Here is a 12,161-nt window from a genome sequence, read left to right as displayed (position 1 = left end):
GACCAAAGGAAAAATCTGTCTCTGTGCAATGAGTCAGAATAAAACCTGTGCATTGCTTGCAGCTTCCAAATTGTCAGTCCGTATTTGACAGACCCAGATAAATGATGCAACATTTACTTTTGAATACCATCCTAAGTAAACCAGAGTTATTAAGGAGCACATTCACTATGTCTATAAATAAACAGCTTAGCAACTATTTTAGATGTATGGCAATGGTAATGTGTTGTGTAAGGTTCAGACTGTAGCAGACGTGTCTCCCTTAACATAACCTTACTACTGCAGTTGAGGTGTCTAATGCCAAATCATGCATGGTAGGTCTGTCTGAATTTTTCTGCCGGTAAATGTAGGAGGGACATATTATCTCAACAAAGCAGTAAGCCCATTTGAATTAAGTGCTAAAGATCAATTTTATTTTTACAAAGGCACAGAAAAATATCTGAAATCCAAAATATGGCTTTGTACCTGGTATTTTTGTGTATGTCCTGTCACTCCATGGGACTTGCACTGCACTTTGCTGCTAAGAAAGATGATTGATCTAGAGGTTAGCCAGGTGTCTCAGAGTTCTTCCTTGCAGTGTCATAAGAAGTCATTCAATAAATAAACCTCTTTTTTGCCACAGACATGTTTGTTGTCCACATGCAGGGGGCTATTAGTATGTAGATGATTTGCCATGTATGGTACTGTTTGTTCCAGTTGTTTCTAAGGGCAACAAAGCTGGTGAGGGACCTGGAGCACAAGTCTTATGAGGAGCGCCTGAGGGAACTGGGGTTGTTTAGCCTGGAGAAAAGGACGCTCAGAGGAGACCTTATCGCTCTCTACAACTACCTGAAAGGAGGTTGTAGTGAGGTGGGTGCTGGTCTCTTCTGTCAGGTGGCTGGTGATAGAACAAGAGGGAATGCCCTCAAGTTGTGGTAGGGGAGGTTTAGACTGGATATTAGGAAAAATTTCTTTACTGAAAGGGTTGTCAGGCATTGGAACAGGCTGCCCAGGGAAGTGGTTGAGTCACCATCCCTGGAGGTATTCAAAAAGCATATAGACAAGGCACTTCAGGAAATGGTTTAGTGGGCATGGATGATGGTTGGACTCGATGATCTTAAAGTTCTTTTCCAACCTAAATGATTCTATGATTCTAACTTCTGCAGATAGCTCCTTCCATGTTTTAACTTTTTCATTATCTGGTCTTTTAAAGTGGGGACTGAATAAAATAAGAGGATTTAGAATGGTGGCTCAGTTACCATATGAAGAAAAATATGAAAGGAAGGCTATTTTTGCTATCTTGGTTTTAGGAAGAAAATGAATTGTCATTTTTTTTAATTTGTTTTCTGGGTGTGTTTTTTTGTTGGTTGGTTTTTTTGTTTGTTTGTTTTGTTAGAGTAGCTCTATGGTTTGGAAGTGTGGGGTTAGAAAAAAACTGAAGAATTCCCCAAGGATAGCTCTGGCTAAGGGACGGTACCTGTTAATGTTCTGAAGCCACTTGCTTTGGTGTTATCGAAGCTGCTGGGATGCTACGTGTGCTGGTTTGCAGCAGGCTCCCGTGGCGTTCTTTCATAGGCGCGTGACGTTGCACAGAGAAGATTTGATGCCAAGAAGTGCACTGGTGCTTCTGTTGATAGAAACCAGATGTAGCACGACTGACTTCTGCAAAGTCATGCTAATCTACACCCACAGAGCATCTGTCTCTGGATGCGGCAATAAGGTTGCGTCGTAGCCTTATATTCACAGGGGACAGAGCTAAGGTTACCTCTAACTCATCTTGACGATTCACCTGTTCCCCAGTAAGTTTCCTTAATGGTTTTGTTTATGTGGAACTCTAGTTGTCATTTAAAAAGGCTATAATAAAATACACCTTTAAAACAATGTACAGAAACCAGATTTCTTGAAAATGGCTGTCGCAGATGTGCATCTTAAATGACCTGTGATCAGCAGTATATTTTGTTGAGACGTGCAAACTAGAACTGACATCTTAGGAGAATGTATATTCAGGTTTATTACTCACTTGAAAATAAATACTGTATTGCTGAATAGGATTGGACATCTTAAAATCGGTAGTTACAGCTTAGGGCAAAGGTGTCCCTGGTAGTTTGTATGTGATAGGTTTCAAAATATGTTTTTAGGCTGCCAGTGTTTCTTTAGAAATTCAAAACTTGTCATTATGGCATTGGAACACAGAACTTTTTCCCTAACAGTTTCTGAATTGTATAATTTAAAAGCCACAATAAATGACCTTTTGCTCATGAAATATTCAGCAGTAGAAACTTTCTTAAAGTGCAGAGTAGATAAAAGCTGCTAGACTGTCCATTATTTATGAAGAGCACTTTAATGCTGATTATATTCCCCCTGCTCCACTGTATTAAATACCTTCAGGCAACAAGACGACATTTTACCATTTCTTTTTGGTCCTTTCAAGCACGCATTCAACCCTGCAAGGACTCGCAAGAAAGTGTTAAGGGCATGCCACCTCTTCTGCTTTTGTATTTCCCCAAATCCAGGTATTGGACTTCTTAATTCTTTGACTTTGGTTCCAAAATGTTCATGGCTTGGAAATTCATCCCTTCTTCAGCAACACATTTAAACATATGTTTAAATCTTGTCTAAGTAAAGAAAGCTCAAGTGCAAGCTGTGAGTTGAGCATATGGTGACTGCTTTACAGAGGTGGACTTGCAGAGTAGAGGAGCTAAAACTTAAGAGAAAGGTTGGTGTAGTGTTTAAGTAACATGGAAGTTAGAAGGAAACATGTCCATAAGCCTGTTCAATGAAATCTCTGAATCAGGAAAGAGTGAGATATTTGACTATAAATCTTTTAATCTTGTGCTACTGTTGCTGTTAAAAAGGCATTGAAGAGAATGGCTTTCCTGAGTACTTGCCAAGGCACTCATCTTGGCAAACACGATGATAATTCTGATTTCTTCAATAAGAGCTTCCTTTGTATATCTTGGCTAACAAGATGATTTGCTTCTCATCCTCTGTGTGTTGGAGCTGACATCAGACAGTACCGCTGTTACCCAGTGGTCAGTCCTCCTCCCCCTGTAGGGTAAGGCACTTCAACACTCCACATCCCTGCCACACTGACAAGTTTACAAAGAGCAGAAAAGATCAGGCCATTCATATTTCCTCCGTAGTAGCTATGAAAGCTAAGGTAACCTCCATCTTCCCTCTTCTTCCTTCAAGTTTCAGTACATGACTGTTGTGGTTTAACCCCAGCCAGCAACTAAACACCACGCAGCCGCTCACACCCCCCCCCCCCCCCCCCAGTGGGATGGGGGAGAAAATCGGGAAAAGTAGTAAAACTCATGGGTTGAGATAGGAACGGTTTAATAGAACAGAAAAGAAGAAACTAATAATGATAATGATAACACTAACAAAAGGACAACAGCAATAATAAAAGGATTGGAATGTACAAATGATGTGCAGTGCAATTGCTCACCACCCGCCGATCGACACCCAGCTAGTCCCCGAGCGGCAATCCCCCACCCCCGCTCCCCCCAGTTTATACACTAGATGTGGTGTCACATGGTATGGAATACCCCGTTGGCCAGTTTGGGTCAGGTGCCCTGGCTGTGTCCTGTGCCAACTTCTTGTGCCCCTCCAGCTTTCTCGTTGGCTGGGGCATGAGAAGCTGAAAAATCCTTGACTTTAGACTAAACGCTACTTAGCAACAACTGAAGATATCCGTGTTATCAACATTCTTCTCATACTGAACTCAAAACATGGCACGTACCAGCTACTAGGAAGACAATTAACTCTATCCCAGCTGAAACCAGGACAATGACATAAACGCTCAGCGGAGAAGGAATACCCATGTTAACAGACTCCTGGCTTTGTTGGGAGGCAGTAACATTGCAGATAAATATGAAAATTAAAAACAAGATCCAAAAGGCCTTCCAGAACTAGAGGTAGTAAATTTAATGGGAGATTTGGAGTTCATTAAAACTGAGTATTTGTCATAAGTAAGAATTCGAGCTCAGCATTTTGCATAAGTAGCCTTAATCCTCTCAGATCTGTGCCTACAGTGCCCAGTTCTCTGTACCTGTGCTCAGCATGTGGCACTGTTCCTACCCTCAAAACCCCTTCAAACTCTCATTCCTGGTAGAAAGTGATACTTGACTGTGTTACCTGATTTATGCAGAACTGGTACAGCTTCCCAGGTTTGTTGCCTTATTTCCCTACAGGTTTAACTGAAATCGTTTACTGTTGAAGCTGGTGAAGAGGCTTGTAGCTGATAGAGGAATGATAAATTAATGCTGTGTGCACTGAGGAAAGACGGTGCTACCAACGGAAGAGTAGTCTAAAGATGTTAATAAGCCAATATAATTGCATGTCTGAAGTTATTCTATAATCAAGGCTTGTCAGATTTCAAGTATTTTTCACGGTGTTTTTGAGCAGGATGCAGATGTTCAACTGCCAATGTTCGTATTTGATTGTTTTGATGGGTAGTGTTCAGGGGCTTTTGCAAAAATCTGCACTCAAGACCACAGGGGTATATGCCACATGTCAGATACCTGGATTGTCCTAAAGCTTCTATCGGATAAACAAGTTCTTCACTGGGTTTTCTTGCTTTTCTGTTGTGGGGAATTTAATTGTCACAGGGTTTTGTTAGACTTGATTAGTTTACAGGATTTTTTGTCTTGAAAGAGAAAATCTAAATGCCAATGTATTCTAATGCCCTTGATGCTGTTTACACATGTTCTTGATATAACATTCTCATTGCAATTATTGCCCAGGTTGCAGAATTGAAGTGGTCTAGAAATTCTTACATTATTGTCCCTTTATCAAATAGAATGTGCTAGGCATTAGAATGTATACAGTGATATTCATGGTTGTGCCCGCTGAGATGAAGGTAATCAAATCTCATGCTTCAAGGAGTAAGCTGATTGCTGCAAGGGTCAGAAAGCACTTTTTTGTCTTTGCACAATTTTTCCTCTGCATTGCACAATCCATAGCGTGCAGTGTAGTTTGTGTCTGTTGGTCTTTCCCTGAAAGCATATTGGTCGCTGCAGGATCAGCATTCCAGACCTGAGGGATCACCCCGTTTGATTTTCCTTTTGCTACAGCGAATGCAATATTTTTATAACTGAGTGTCATATTTTAAAATTTTTTCCCCTTGCTTGAAAGCTAATTGCCTTTTCACCCTCCTCTTCCTCCTCCTTCTCTTAAATTAAAATAGAATAAAGCCCCAGAAATAGTAAATAAAATTAGTTAAGGGAATTTTTACTGTTCTCACATTTCTTCTTGCAATTTCATTTTCTGGAGGCTGAAGCATTTTACGAGCCAGGAAATGTTTGTTAGGAAGTTGAAAAACTTTTCTGGCCAAAAAGGTATTTAGTGAAAGGTAGCAATTTTCTGTTTCATCCTGAACTTTCATCCTAGCTTTAGAATGTAATAAAATAACTAAAAAGAAATTCTAACCTCCTTTGTCGCAGTTTTTTACTGCATTCATTCTTACGTATCCACTTTTTTATCTTCTCGCCCAAACCATCACCACACCAGATAACTTCCAGTCACAGCAAAAATTAAGCAGATCTTGAGTGAAGGCTAGAAGATAAGCAGCATTTGAAAACAATTTCAGTAGTAGTGAACGGAGGGAAAAAATACCTAACTTAATCCATATTGATCTTGAGTTTTAAAGGTTCCTTTAGAAGCATTACTAGCAAATTAGCCATTCCTGACTATAGGGACATTAAATACGCTTGTCCTTCTTGATGCAAAGCTAGTAACTTCCTGAGTGGTCTGAATTGTACTTTTATTTTGTATGACAGCAGAATCTTACTTTATCAAAAAGTCTTCTCTTTCTGTTTGCTGGCACAGTTTTGCAGGAGAGGCAGAATGAAACTTTCTTTTTCTAGAGAGATACTAATTTCTTTGCAATTAACCTCTTCTTGCTCTAAAAAGTCTTAGTCTCTTCAGGCTTATGGTAAACTGTGAAGTCTCTACAAAATATCTACTGTAATCTATGAGAATATGAGCAAGAGTCCTGCAGACACAAAAAGATGTTTCATTTTTACCTCTGAGTGACAGTGAGACAGATTTTGGAATGTTACTTTCTACACATGGTACTGTTGGCTTCAAAATTGGTACAATGTTGACTTCTGTGTCAGTTAGCTGGATGCCCTGGTCTATCTAATATCCTCTTGTGTTTTTTCCTGTTGTCTACAGCCATATGTCTGCTCTTTGATCTCTTTGGAGCAGGGATCATAACTTGTTTTGTATGGGCAAAGTGCTTAACCTTACTGTGTCCTGGGTGAAGAATTCTTTAGCTTCTTTAAAATTACATCTACTCAATTTTCAATATTATTAATAATAATAAAAAGCATGAGGTGTGTGTGTGAACTCAAAAAACACTTAAGGGCAAGGAAGAGATGTGGATGTAAGGGATTTTTTTAGAAATTGATTAATGTATCCAAAAGACAACAAAGAGGTAACTTGATTCAGTGTGAAGAGCTCTTTCATCTGGTAATGAAAGGGATAGGAAGAATCAAGACCTGGAGGTTAAAACCTGTTAAATTCAAACTGGGAGTAAGTTATAAGCATTAGCTGTGAGGGTGCTGAACTAGAGTACTAGCAGAACAGAAAGCTGAAGAACGATGAGAGGAGGAAAAGAAAAATTCTTGATGTTGATTTCCTGAGATTACTGAAAGCTATAGGTTTGGCAAATTTGATGGCATGGTAGAATAACAGCTGTAACTTGTTTCAGTATGGTTACTGGAACCCAATTCTAGGATTTTAAATTCTTTTTTTTTTAATGGACTATAATAGATTATGTAGTAACTTAAAAGTCTGGGCAGATGTGACAGTAAACAAGAAATATTAAAATATTTTGGATTATTGCCATAGGAAAAAGTATGGATAAAATAAAATCTGCAAAATATCTCCCATTTTGAAAACTCTGCCTCTCTTCTGATCTTGGAGAACTTTGTTAGCTGTTCATTCTGTGTTCCATGGCACTTCTTGGTTTCCCGAGAAGATATAAGTGAACACTGAAAAATACAACAACAAACTTCCCTCTTGCACTGCCGAACATTGGAACAGACTGCCTAGGGAAGGGTTTGAGTTGCCATCCCTGGAAGTATTTAAAAGACATGTAGATGTGGCACTTAGGGACATGGTTTAGTGGTGGACTTGGCCAGCGCTAGGTTTACAGTTGGACTCGGTGATCTTAAGGGTCTTTTCCAACCTTTATGATTCTGTGATTCTAATGGTGTCTGCCTTGAAGAAGCAAACAGCAGGCAAAATCTCATAAACAAAATGCAGGCTTTTGAAGTTCACTTGCAAACCTGCAAAAAGAAGGAGCGTCAGACAGCTGAGATGTAGCCAAATGTTTGTTGCTTATCTGGAACAATTTCTGTACGTTTTAAGGGTTGGTCATTGTTCAGGGACAGTTTAATGCTGAGCAGATTGAAATTAAGAGAAAAATCATCTTGTAATCCATTCTGGACCTCCTTATTTCACTTTGTGTTAATATTTTATAAATACAGATATATTAAAAGTAGCCAAAGTCTCTTGTATTTTGCAGCAAGCTGTGCTTCAAATCTGAATAAGCCCTTACGGTTCCACAGCACTGCTGTGCAGCAGACTGGAAATTTTGCAGCTGCTCCTTTTAAAAGAGGCATATAGTTGCTTAATGAATTGTACACGGAATTGAACAATGTATAAAAGCCCAGTGTTGTTTTAATGGCAACTTTTGGTATATTTTAGTGTTGCTTTGTATTTTCCAGAAATGTTTGTGTTGGCAAAGCTAAAGGATTTTCAGGGTGGAAGAAAGACATGTTGCAGGTGAAGAGGTGCTTTTGGGGTTTTGGTATCTGGAAAAGGCAGACTGGTCTGGGGGTTTGAGGACAATTGCATTAGCAAGATGCCTGCTGAAATGAGAACAGCATTAACTGCTAATTCCTGTAGTTCCTGAGACAAGGCTGTACTTGCAAAATGCGTGGGATTCTGGGAAACACTCGAGGCCTTGCAAAGAATACCCACTTTCTTGAGCAGTTGAATATCCTTGTAACAACCCTCTACTGAATTGGCTCTGAGGTAGTGAATGTACTGCTAATTGTCCTAGGTCGTCCTGGCACATGAAGCTTCATGGATGCTTGCAAGGCACTGGAAGCACTTCTGGATTGCTACTGACTGTGTAGTCATGTCCTCGGTCAGAAAGCTTTACTCAGACTTTTTAGCTTTGTTTATTCTAAGTAAAATAAGTACCTTTTTAAAATTTGAATCTGTGAGGGGAGCTTCTGAGCTTCAAAAGTATTTAAAATTCAAGTTACCAGGCTTCTGAGAGAGAAGATCAGGCAGAATGCCCTGACACAGTACTAACCAGGGGTAAGGCAGGCACTGAGTACAGCTTAGTTGCATCTACCTGTAGCTTTTCTCTGGTTCACGCACGCTGCTTCTCCAACCATGCACTGTGCATTGTAAACACTCTGTGTTTATTCAGGGAGCCACAAGGGTTCCTTCTGTTGCTTGGTGGACCAAACAGATGAATACAGGTGTTGTCAGAAAAAACACCAGAGCAGGGAGTAGTTAACTTTCATCATAAAATTGTAACTTTTGTCATATAATTTTGGCATCACCTGATACTGTGGAAAGCTACTTTAAATTGGCTGATCATATACCACTTGAAACTGGTGGAAGAACTGTTTTCATGGAGAGGTTATATATGGCCATCGATCATTCCTGATCAATTAAAAAGGGCACGTCCTTGATTTATTTTTTTGCAAGAGTGTCTTCTCAAAGAGTTGATCAAAACAACAATGAAAACAGAGTAATGAGAGCCTGAGTTCTTAATATATTTTCTTTAAATTATTTGTCAGTAACTAGCTGTGTTTAATTGTAAAACATGATCAAACTGCCCTTAATGTACTTTGTTGTAAATCTTTACCAGTCAAGCTCGGTCTTTGCAAGTAAAAATAACAGTAATGGTGAGTAACGTGAAGGACTGCAGCTGCGCTGTGAAGGTGACACAGGTTTTTAACATTGGGTTACTGATGTTATGTACGAGTTGAAATACCATAGAGTTGTAGAATGGCTTGGGTTGGAAGGGACCTGAAAGATCATCTAGTTCCAACCCCCCTGCCATGGGCAGGGACACCTTCCACTAGAGCAGGTTGCTCAAAGCCTCATCCAACCTGGCCTTGAACATTGCCAGGGATAGGGCATCCACAACCTCTCTGGGCAACTTGTTCCCATGCATCACCACCCTCACAGTGAAGAACTTCCTCCTTACATCTAATCTAAATCTACCTTCTTTCAGTTTAAAGCCATTACCCCTTGTCCCATCACTACATGTCCTTGTAAAAAGTCCCTCTCTGGCTTTCCTGTAGGCCCCCTTTAAGTACTGGAAGGCTGTTATAGGGTCTCCCTGGAGCCTTCTCTTCTCCAGGCTGAACAACCCCAACTCTCTCAGCCTTTCTTCATAGGAGAGGTGCTCCAGTCCTCTGATCATCTTCGTGGCCCTCCTCTGGACTCACTCCAACAGGTCCATGTTGTTCTTATGTTGGGGACCCCAAAGCTGAATGCAGTACTGCAGGTGGGGTCTCATGAGAGTGGAGCAGAGGGGGAGAATCCCCTCCCTCGACCTGGTGGTCACGCTTCTCTTGATGCAGCCCAGGATACAGTTGGTTTTCTGGGCTGCAAGCGCACATTGCGGGTCATGTTGAGCTTCTTGTCAGCCAACACCCCCAAGTCCTCCTTCTCGGGGCTGCTCTCAGTCCATTCTCTGCCCAGCCTGTATTTGTGCTTGGGATTGTCCCGACCCATGTGCAGGATCTTGCGTCTGGCCTTGTTGAATCATAGAATCATAGAATCATTTTGGTTGGAAAAGACCTTCAAGATCATCGAGTCCAACCATTAACCATGCCCCCTAAACCATGCCCTGGAGTACCCTGTCCACTCGCTTTTTGAATACCTCCAGGGATGGTGACTCAACCAATTCCCTGGGCAGCCTATTCCAATGTCTGACAACCCTTTCAGTAAAGAAATTTTTCCTAATATCCAATCTAAACCTCCCTTGCCACAACTTGAGGCCATTTCCTCTTGTCCAATCTCCAGCCACCTGACAGAAGAGACCAACACCCACCTCACTACAACCCCCTTTCAGGTAGTTGTAGAGAGCAATAAGGTCTCCCCTCAGCCTCCTCTTTTCTAGACTGAACAACCCCAGATCCCTCAGCCGCTCCTCATAAGACTTGTGCTCAAGGCCCCTCACCAACTTGGTTGCCCTCCTCTGGACACGCTCTAGCACCTCAATGTCTTTCCTGTAGTGAGGGGCCCAAAACTGAACACAGTACTCAAGGTGCGGCCTCACCAGTGCCGAGTACAGGGGAACAACCACCTCCCTTTTCCTGCTGGCCACACTGTTTCTGATACAGGCTAGAATGCGATTGGCCTTCTTGGCCACCTGGGCACACTGCTGGCTCATATTCAGCCAGCTGTCAACCAGCACCCCCAGGTCTTTCTCTGCCGGCCAGCTTTCCAGCCACTCTTCCCCAAGCCTGTAGTGCTGCATGGGGTTGCTGTGACTGAAGTGCAGGACCCGGCACTTGGCCTTGTTGAACTTCATACGATTGGCCTGGGCCCATCGATCCAGCCTGTCCAGATCTCTCTGTAAAGCCTCCTTACCCTCAAGCAGATCGACCCTGCCTCCCAGCTTGGTGTCGTCTGCAAACTTGCTGAGGGTGCACTCAATCCCCTCATCCAAATCATCAGTAGAGATATTAAACAGAACAGGGCCCAACACCGAGCCCTGGGGAACCCCACTTGTGACCCGCCGCCAACTGGATTTCACCCCATTCATCACTACCCTCTGGGCTCAGCCATCCAGCCAGTTGTTGAACTTCATGAGGTTTGCATGGGCCCATGTCTCAAGCCTGTCAAGGTCCCTCTGAATGGCATCCCTTCTCTCCAGGGTGTAGACCACACCACACAGCTTGGTGTCATCGGCAAACTTGCTGAGGGTGCACTCAATCCCACTAGTCCATGTCACTGACAAAGACATTAAACAGTGCCGGTCCCAGTACCGACCCCTGAGGAGCACCACTCGTCAATTGTCTCCACTTGGACATTGAGCCCGTTGACCACAACTCTTTGAGTGTGACCAGCCAGCCAATTCCTTATCCACCGAGTGGTCCATCCATCAAATCTATGTCTCTCCAATTTAGAGACAAGGATGTCGTGCGGGACAGTGTCACATGCTTTGCACAAGTCCAGGTAGCTGGCGTCAGTTGCTCTTCCCTTATCCACCAACACTGTAACCCTGTTATAGAAGGCCACCAAATTTGTCAGGCACAATTTGCCCTTAGTGAAGCCATGTTGGCTTTCGCCAATCACCTCCTTATTTTCCATGTGCCTTAGCATAGTTTCCAGGAGGATCTGCTCCATGATCTTGCTGGGCACAGAGGGGAGACTGACTGGCCTGTAGTTCCCCAGGTCTTCCTTTTTTCCCCTTTTTAAAAATGGGGGTTATGTTTCCTCTTTTCCAGTCAGTGGGAACTTCCCCAAACTGCCACGACTTCTCAAATATGACGGATAGCGGCTTAGCCACTTCATCCGCCAGTTCCCTCAGGACCCACAGATGCATCTCGTCAGGTCCCATGGACTTATGCACCTTCAGGTTCCTTAGATAGTCTCGCACCAGATCTTCCCCTACAGTGGGTGGTTCTTCATTCTCCCAGTCCCTGCCTTTGCCTTCTGTGACTTGGGCAGTGTGGCTGGAGCACTTGCCAGTGAAGACTGAGGCAAAAAAGTCATCAAGTACCTCAGCCTTCTCCATACGCCGGGTAACCAGGTCTCCCATTTCCTTCCGGAGAGGGCCCACGTTTTCCCTAGTCTTCCTTTTATCACCGATGCACCTATAGAAGCTTTTTTTGTTGCCCTTGACATCCCTGGTCAGTTTTAATTCAATCAGGGCTTTAGCTTTCCTAACCTGATTCCTGGCTGCTCAAACAATTTCTCTGTATTCCTCCCAGGCTACCTGTCCTTGCTTCCACCCTCTGTAGGCTTCCTTTTTGTGTTTGAGTTTGTCCAGGAGCTCCTTGTTCATCCATGCGGGCCTCCTGGCGTTTTTGCCTGACTTCCATCTATCGCTTTCATTTCTGTTGAAATGCTTGCTAATGAAAAGCTTAAGAAAATTAGCTACTAACAATTAGACTTCACTTGCCATTCTTGAAGAA

At 42.5% G+C, this 12,161-nt stretch overlaps 1 protein-coding gene across 4 annotated transcripts in view; it reads left to right on the top strand.

Annotated features, from left to right (window-relative positions):
• Positions 1 to 12,161, top strand: part of ELMO1 (engulfment and cell motility 1) — a 318,707-nt gene that overhangs the window by 160,638 nt on the left and 145,908 nt on the right. The gene's annotated exons all lie outside the window — the stretch shown is intronic.

The sequence above is a fragment of the Harpia harpyja genome, chromosome 1, assembly GCF_026419915.1.
Source record: "Harpia harpyja isolate bHarHar1 chromosome 1, bHarHar1 primary haplotype, whole genome shotgun sequence".
Taxonomy (NCBI): domain Eukaryota; kingdom Metazoa; phylum Chordata; class Aves; order Accipitriformes; family Accipitridae; genus Harpia; species Harpia harpyja.
The sequence above is the reverse complement of the archived record's forward strand: the minus strand, read 5'-3'. Positions and strand labels throughout refer to the sequence as shown.